Here is a 9,927-nt window from a genome sequence, read left to right on the forward strand (position 1 = left end):
TTTCAAATCCCAAAGTAGTCGCAAATGAATTGGGAAAATGTTTCGCCAAACATCTAGTATCTCGAATTATACAAAGAAATTCCAATTAAAAATCAAAAAATTATGTCCCAATACCAATAAAAATCTAATAATCAGGAAATCTATAATCTTCCTTTCACCATGGAAGAACTGGAAAATGTCCTGAAACTTGCAAGTCCAACAGCTCCAGGGGAAGACAACATTAGATATGAAATGATAAAAAACCTACCAGAAGAAAGCAAAACCTTTTATTAGAAATTTTAAATGAATTATGGCACTCTCACAGCATACCTAAAACCTGGAAAGAATCTTTATCATACAGGCTTAAAACCAGGAAAAGACCCAGAGTCACCAAGCAGCTATAGGCCAATAGCCCCTACTAGTTGTCTAAGTAAGATATTGAAAAAATGGTGAATAACAGACTAATATGGGTATTAGAAAATAAACAGCTATTGTCAAACAGACAGTTTGGATTCAGGAAAAATAAAAAGTACCATAGATCCCCTCTTAATGATTACAAGAGAGATACAAAATGCAATGGTTGGTAAAAAACAAACAATAGGAGTATTTTTTTATTTAGAGAAGGCATATGATACCACCTGGAGGGAAGGGATTTTAAAAAATTGATAGAATGGGGAATAGGAGGCACGGAATTTATATGAATATATTAAGGAATTCCTATCTGAAAGATATATAAAAGTGAAAGTGGGGGGCAGAAATCTCTGATTCATTTATCCAGGAGGAAGGAATCCCCCAAGGTAGTGTACTAAGCGTGGCGTTGTTGCAATAGCAATAAATGAGATAATTGAAATGATCCCGCCAGGAGTCCAAGGATCCTTTTTGTAGATGACTTCGTCATATATAGTAGTGGTGAAAAAGCGCTGGACATAAGCAACAGATTGCAAGCAGCCATAAATAGGGTAAAAAAATGGGCCGATAACAAGGGTTTTAAATTTTCTCCGCCCAAAAAACAAAAGCGTCAGATTTACAAGATCAAGAAAACAGGAATTAATTCCTACTTTATTTATAAATAATGATATAATTGAATATGATGATCAGATAAAATTCCTCGGTGTATACTTGATAAAAAACTTACATATAAAGAACATATAGAACAACTGGCGATAAAAGTAAGAAAATCCTTAAATATAATAAAGTAATTGCGCATAATGAGTGGGGTGCTGATAGAACCTATCTGATAAAAAGTATATAAGGCTCTTTGTCTAAGTAAACTTGATTATGCATGTCAAGTATATGGTAGTGCTTCTAAAACCTTATTAACAAAACTGGATGTCCATACATAACATGGGTATTAGACTATGCACTGGAGCCTACAGAACTTCCCCCGTGGAAAGTCTGTATGTAGAAGCAGGAATAGATCCCCTGAAAGTACGAAGAGAAGAAATGGGAATTAAAATACATACGCTAAAATAAATAACCTTAATGATAATCCAAACACCCAAATATATGAAGAACATAACAAATAATTATGACGACAAACCAGAGCCTCTAAACCATTGGAGAATAGATTAAAACCTGATATAGAACATCTAAATTAGGAACAAGTAGCATATCAAAAATAACTTCTAAAATACCTCCGTGGAGACATGCTAAAAATAGAAATCTGTGAGAAATCATTTGATAAGAAGGTAACAGATGCACAATTGAAGAGTGAATTTCTGTCACACCAGGAAAAACATAAACGGGATATAAGTATTTATACAGATGGTTCCAAGTCGAAGGAGGGTGTAGGCTATGCTGTAGTAACAAAAAATATAAAAAATAAGGGAAAAAATTCCAAAAATATGCTTGATATTCACTGCAGAGATTAATGCTATATTAGAGGCATATAAAATATACCTTTATGGTGGGAAAGGCAAACGATACCTTTGTAATATACACGGATTCTAACAGTGCTTTAGAAGCGCTAAGACAATACACAGTTTCTCATCCCGTAATTGAAGAAATAAGAGAGTGGATAGATATAATAGTAAAACGGAAATCTATAAATATAAAACTCTGTTGGGTCCCTTCCCATGTGGGCATAAAGGGTAATGAAGAGGTGGATAAAGAAGCCAAAAAGGCAGTAAAAAAGGGAGTCTATCAAAAAAAAATACAAATACCTTACAATGACATTAAAACGACAATAAATGAATACTGTCAATCAAAATGGGAAAAAGAATGGCTAGAATTGAATCATAAATTAAAGCATATTAAATCATCTGTAAAAACCTTGGAATAGACAACAATGTCAAAGAAGGGAAGATATCATATTAACAAGATTAAGAATAGGACATACATACTTGACACACAAATACTTGATGTTGCAAGGCGAGGAAAGACAGGCCCCTTACTGTGACCATTGTCGTACTCTGGTCACAGTCCGTCATCTGCTAACTGAATGCAAAAAATTCGAAAGAAAACGAAAGATCCAATAACATATATAATCCCACTTGAAGAACTATTGGGAGAAAATGCCCCACTTCAAAATATAGTAAATTATCTCAAGAAATAAACCTGCTTTATATGATATAACACGTCTTATAATTTCAGTTATACAGTAAGCGCTGAATGGCCTTTGCTGCCCCAGTGCTTGGTGTTACACCTAAACTTTATAAAACCAACCAACCAGTGCCTGGGCTTTTGCCCTAAAACTCATACATCCATCCATCCAAAAAATTCGAAAGAAAACGAAGATCCAAAAACATATATAATATCCCACTTGAAGAACCCTCTGATTTGAGACTGCCTTGACGGAGTTACGCATTTCCAACCTATGGTTGAAACTGCGTAGCGGGCAAGAGGGCTTTCGAACTGGGAGAATTATCTCCTAGTTTGAATCTAAATGTCTCAATTTTTCTCTTACTTGAACATCTTCCAATCTCTTACTTTCTTTCGCTCAGTTGCTCCCCTAGCTGTCCTCCTTCTCTTCACTAAAACCCTCGTGCAGGTTAGGTAGAGCTGGGTCTCTGAACTTAGGCTTTACCTTGATCCAAATGGCAGGGACTATAGCGGTTTGGTCCGCCGCTCGATTATGTTTGGACCCTGAGATATTGATGTGACTCTACATCAATATTATTGGGGCGGGCTACATGTGGGGACTTGCCTATGGAATCCGGGGAGGTATAGTCTCCACGGTAGGACTCTCGGCAATTTATCCGGATTGCCCTCTAAAATAACATGCGTGGGGATGATTGCATACTAGCTATGCCCTCGGTCCTATCAAGCGGGTTTTGCTTACACTTGAGCCAATCATGTTATGTTAGAGCCATCCCTTCGGGGTAGGGTAGGGAGTGGACATATGGGAGTTGGTCTCTGCGTGTGTCTTTGGTGAGGGGGAAGTCTTTGAGAGGAGACCCAGTTTTTACCATGGCTTGCAGTTGGTTTCTCTGTAATTTCAAAAAAAAAAAGGAAAAAGGGTGGAAATTGACTATGGAACTCAGTCCCCCGGAACATGTGACCCCATGACACTAGATAACCATCTGACCTGGAAACGACAGGACACCCTTTTGGACACTTCAATCCAAAAATATAGCAACCATGGAGCCTTTTACTAGGCCAAAAAAGATTTATCAAAAGAAAATTCCAGCCTAGCCCTTCGCTAGCTTTATTTGAATCACTTTTTGGAAAAGACAGTTGGACAAGATTTTTGACAATAGAAAGTGAAAACAAGATTTCAAATTTAAAATTGGAAAATTATTTACTGACCAGATACCCAACAGAAAACATGAAATTTCGTCAAACGCAAACAAATACATGGTAGTGGAAACCACTACTAAAGCTCAATCAGAAAACTACTTACAAATTACGAACATAGATAACACAAAAATAAAAGTCACCAAGCATAATACACTAGTATTGTGGTACAATAATCTGCCAAATAATGATGACGAACTAATAGATAAAAATATGTTAATGGACTCGCTCAAGAAAAGATATAAAAACATTGAAGATTGTGACATCTATGATATCCCAAGTAGGAAAAATTCAAAAATTAATATACAAATAGCTAAATTGAAATTTGAAGGAAATGAAACTCCCTTTAACTATTAAAGTATTAGGGCAGACGAGAGAGATAAGACCATATATCCCTAAACCACTACAGTGCAAATCATGTAATAAATTTGGCCATTCAAATAAAAATTGTAGAGAAGCTCCAAGATGTGCATGTTGTGGATCATACAACCACACAACAAAATGGGACTGTGAAAACCCAATTTGCATAAATTGTGGTCAGAATCACCACTCAAGATCGAAGGAATGCGCATATTACCTATACAATACTGAACTAAAAATCTTACAAGAAAGGAGTGGAATGTCAATAAGAGAAGCGAAGATAGAACTAAAAGTAAGAGGTTTACAAGACCCGCAAGGAAACACATATAAAGAGGTAGTAAATAAGAAGCGCAAAACCAAATTCCTACAATATTGCACAGTATAAATCAGACTGAAAATACTCATAATATTAAGGCCCAAAATTCAAGCTCGGAAGCTACAGAACATATAAGCAACACAAATTTATATAATATATTACCAACACCAGAAATGCAAGAAGACATGATGAATGGAGGACAAGCAAAATACAAGAGCTAAGTCAAAAGACAAAAAAAGACTACTTGAAACAACCCCACCCAAATCCAAGAAACAAATTAAACAATCAGTAAGACCCAAAAATCTATATGGAAAAAAAATGAATACCGAGTAGACAAAGTCAACGAAAATTGCTTGCAAACTAAAAATGAAAAAAGAGAAACCCAAATAAAAGAAAAAAGTTAAAACATCAGATAAAATTGAAGAAAGTATTTGAAATAGAACCCAAGATCAAAAGCCATTAAATGCACCCCTAATAAAAAGAACACCTGAGACTCTTCAGCCAATAAAGAAACAATAGCAGAAATACATCACCCACCAAAAGAAGAACAAACGTAGCAAAATTATACAACTTCAATAAAATTCAAAGTTCAGGAAAAACAAATAAAGATATTAAAACAAAAACCCAAAACCTTTTTAAAATGTCTATTTTACAATGGAATATTAGAGGATACGTATCAAATAATGAAAACTTAAAATCATTAATTAGAGAATGTAATGCAAATATCATTTGCTTACAGGAAACTAAAATAGGTAACAATGTTATCAATGCTGGCATAAATTATAATGTGTGGAAATCAACACCAATTTTAAATGACAACAGCCAAGGAGGAACTGCAAATCATAACGCATTCGTCAATCAAATGCCAACCTGTTAGGATTAACTCGGTAATACAGGCATGTGCAGTTCAAGTATTCCTGGAAAAAAAAATAACAATATGCACAATATACATGGAACCATCTTTAGAAAGTCGCTTAATAGATCATCTTGGAAATAATAGACCATTACAAGTGGAAGATTTAGAAAATCTAATAGAACAATTACCAAGACCTTACCTATTAGTAGGTGACTTCAACGCCAAACATCCCATGTGGGGAAGTACATCATCTGACAGGAGAGGAAACACTGTCCTAGATTTTATAGATAACAAAAATTTGATTATTTTAAATGATGGTTCTCCAACAAGATTTGATGTTTATCATAATACCTCATCTGCAATAGACATCACTTTATGTTCCCCAGAAATTGCCACAGATTTCAGTTGGAAAGTAAATAATAATTTATTTGGGAGTGACCACTGGCCAATACAAATTGAGCTAAAAAATAATAATAATATAACATATATACCGAAGAGGAAAATGGAGGAAGCAAATTGGAATTTATATAAAGAGAAAACTGGTGATTAACAAAAAATATCTGACTTTACAAACCACATAGATGCTTATGAACATCTAATAAAAACAATAGATGATAAAGCAAATGAACTATTCCAGTTACCTCAGGCAATCCGACTAGACCATGGTACCCTGGTGGAATGAGGAATGTAAAGCAGCAAGGAAGATAACGAGGACATGCTTTAGAAGATATCTGAGACATAAATGTGATGCCAATAAAATTGCATATTTGAGAGCTAAAGCAAAGCAGAAAGAATATTCAAGATAGCCAAAAGAAATTCATGGAAAAAATATATTAATAATATAAATTCTAAAACTCAAGACAAAGAAATCTGGAAGAAAATAAATAAACTGCAGGGTAGATATCGGCCAGAACCATTACCTACATTAAAAGTAGAAAACAACTATATTTCAAACCCCAAACTAGTAGCAAATGAATTGGGTAAATGCTTCGCCAAAACATCTAGTATCTCGAACTATACAAAAAAATTCCAATTAAAAATAAAAAATTATGTCCCAATACAATAAAATCTAATAATCAGGAAATCTATAATCTTTCCTTTCACCATGGAAGAACTGGAAAATGTCCTGAACTTGCAAATCCAACAGCTCCAGGGGAAGACAACATTAGATATGAAATGATAAAAAATCTACAGATGAAAGCAAAACCTTCTTATTAGAAATTTTAAATGAATTATGGCACTCTCACAGCATACCTAAAACCAAAATGGAAAGAATCTTTAATCATACCAGGATTAAAACCAGGAAAAGACCAGAGTCACCAAGCAGCTATAGGCCAATAGCCCTTACTAGTTGTCTAAGTTAAGATATTGAAAAAATGGTGAATAACAGATTAATATGGGTATTAGAAAATAAACAGCTATTATCAAACAGACAGTTTGGATTCAGGAAAAATAAAAGTACCATAGATCCCCTCTTAATGATTACAAGGGAGATACAAAATGCAATGGTTGGTAAAAAACAAACAATAGGAGTATTTTTTGATTTAGAGAAGGCATATGATACCACCTGGAGGGGAGGGATTTTAAAAAAAATTGATAGAATGGGGAATAGGAGGCAATTTATATGAATATATTAGGGAATTCCTATCTGAAAGATATATAAAAGTCAAAGTGGGGGCAGAAATCTCTGAATCATTTATCCAGGAGGAAGGAATTCCCCAAGGCAGTGTACTAAGCGTGGCATTGTTTGCTATAGCAATAAATGAGATAATTGAAATGATCCACCAGGAGTCCAAGGATACCCTTTTTGTAGATGACTCGTCATATATAGTAGTGGTGAAAAAGCGCTGGACATAACCAAAACAGATTGCAAGCAGCCATAAATAGGATAAAAAAATGGGCCGATAACAAGGGGTTTTAAATTTTCACCGCAAAAAAATAAAACTAAAGCGATCAGATTTACAAGATCAAGAAAACAGGAATTAATTCCTACTTTATTCATAAAAAATGATATAATTGAATATATGATGAGATAAAATTCCTTTGGTGTAATACTTGATAAAAAAACTTGCATATAAAGAACATATAGAACAACTGGCGATAAAAGTAAGAAAATCCTTAAATATAATAAAAGTAATGCGCATAATGACTGGGGTGCTGATAGAACCTCCTCTGATAAAAGATATAAGGCTATTGTCTAAGTAAACTTGATTATGCGTGTCAAGTGTATGGTAGTGCTTCTAAAACCCTATTAACAAACTGGATGTCATACATAACATGGGTATTAGACTATGCACTGGAGCCTACAGAACTTCCCCGTGGAAAGTCTGTATGTAGAAGCAGGAAATAGATCCCCTGAAAGTACGAAGAGAAGAAATGGATTAAAATATATAGCTAAAATAAATAACCTTAATGATAATCCAAACACCAAATATATGAAGAACATAACAAATAATTATGACAATAAACCAAGAGCCTCTAAACCATTGGAAAATAGATTAAAACCTGATATAGAACATCTAAAATAGGACAAGTAGCATATCAAAAATAACCACTCGAAAATAAAATACCTCCGTGGAGACATGCTAGAATAGAAATCTGTGAAAAAACATTTAATAAAAAGGTAACCGATGCACAATTAAAGAGTGAATTTCTGTCACACCAGGAAAAACATAAACGGGACATTAGTATTTATACAGATGGTTCCAAATCGAAGGAGGGTGTAGGCTATGCTGTAGTAACAAAAAATATAAAAATAAGGGAAAAAATTCCCAAAATATGCTCGATATTCACTGCAGAGATAAATGCTATATTAGAGGCTATAAAACACACCTTTATGGTGGGGAAGGCAAACGATACCTTTGTAATATACACGGATTCTTACAGTGCTTTAGAAGCGCTAAGACAATACACAGTTTCTCATCCCGTAATTGAAGAAATAAGGGAGTGGATAGATATAATAGTAAAAACGGAAATCTATAAATATAAAACTATGTTGGGTCCCTTCCCATGTGGGCATAAAGGGTAATGAAGAGGTGGATAAAGAAGCCAAAAAAGTCAGTAAAAAAGGAGTCTATCAAAAAAATACAAATACCTTACAATGACATTAAAACAACAATAAATGAATACTGTCAATCAAAATGGGAAAAAGAATGGCTAGAATTGAATCATAAATTAAAGCATATTAAACCATCTGTAAAACCTTGGAATAGACAACAATGTCCAAGAAGGGAAGATGTCATATTAACAAGATTAAGAATAGGACACACATACTTAACACACAAATACTTGATGTTGCAAGGCGAGGAAAGACAGGCCCCTTACTGTGGACCATTGTCGTACTCTCGGTCACCAGTCCGTCATCTTGCTAATTGAATGTAATAAATTCGAAAGAAAACGAAGATCCAACACATATAACATACCACTTGAAGAAAACTATTGGGAGAAAATGCCCCGCTTCAAAACATAGTAACCATTACCTCAAAGAATAAACCTGCTTTATATGATATAACACGTCTTATAGTATCATAGTTATACAGTAAGCGCTGAATGGCCCTATGCTGCCCAGTGCTTGGTGTGTTACACCTAAAATTTATAAAACCAACCAACCCAATCACACCAGGAAAAAACATAACGGGACATTAGTATTTATACAGATGGTTCCAAATCGAAGGAGGGTGTAGGCTATGCTGTAGTAACAAAAAAATATAAAAATAAGGGAAAAAAAATTCCAAAATATGCTCGATATTCACTGCAGAGATAAATGCTATATTAGAGGCTATAAAAACACACCTTTATGGTGGGGAAGGCAAACGATACCTTTGTAATATACACGGATTCTTACAGTGCTTTAGAAGCGCTAAGACAATACACAGTTTCTCATCCCGTAATTGAAGAAATAAGAGTGGATAGATATAATAGTAAAACGGAAATCTATAAATATAAAACTATGTTGGGTCCCTTCCCATGTGGGCATAAAGGGTAATGAAGAGGTGGATAAAGAAGCCAAAAAGGCAGTAAAAAAGGAGTCTATCAAAAAAATACAAATACCTTACAATGACATTAAAACAACAATAAATGAATACTGTCAATCAAAATGGGAAAAAGAATGGCTAGAATTGAATCATAAATTAAAGCATATTAAATCATCTGTAAAACCTTGGAATAGACAACAATCAAAGAAGGGAAGATGTCATATTAACAAGATTAAGAATAGGACACACATACTAACACACAAATACTTGATGTTGCAAGGCGAGGAAAGGACAGGCCCCTACTGTGACCATTGTCGTACTCTGGTCACAGTCCGTCATCTGCTAATTGAATGTAATAAATTCGAAAGAAAACGAAGATCAACAACATATATCATACCACTTGAAGAACTATTGGGAGAAAATGCCCCGCTTCAAAACATAGTAAATACCTCAAAGAAATAAACCTGCTTTATATGATATAACACGTCTTATAGTATCATAGGTTATACAGTAAGCGCTGAATGGCCTATGCTGCCCCAGTGCTTGGTGTTACACCTAAAATTTATAAAACCAACCAACCAACCACCTTGAAGAACTATTGGGAGAAAATGCCCACTTCAAAATATAGTAAATATCTCCAAAGAAATAAACTGCTTTATATGATATAACACGTCTTATAATTTCATAGTTATACAGTAAGCGCTGAA

The sequence above is a fragment of the Macrobrachium nipponense genome, chromosome 42, assembly GCF_015104395.2.
Source record: "Macrobrachium nipponense isolate FS-2020 chromosome 42, ASM1510439v2, whole genome shotgun sequence".
NCBI lineage: Eukaryota > Metazoa > Arthropoda > Malacostraca > Decapoda > Palaemonidae > Macrobrachium > Macrobrachium nipponense.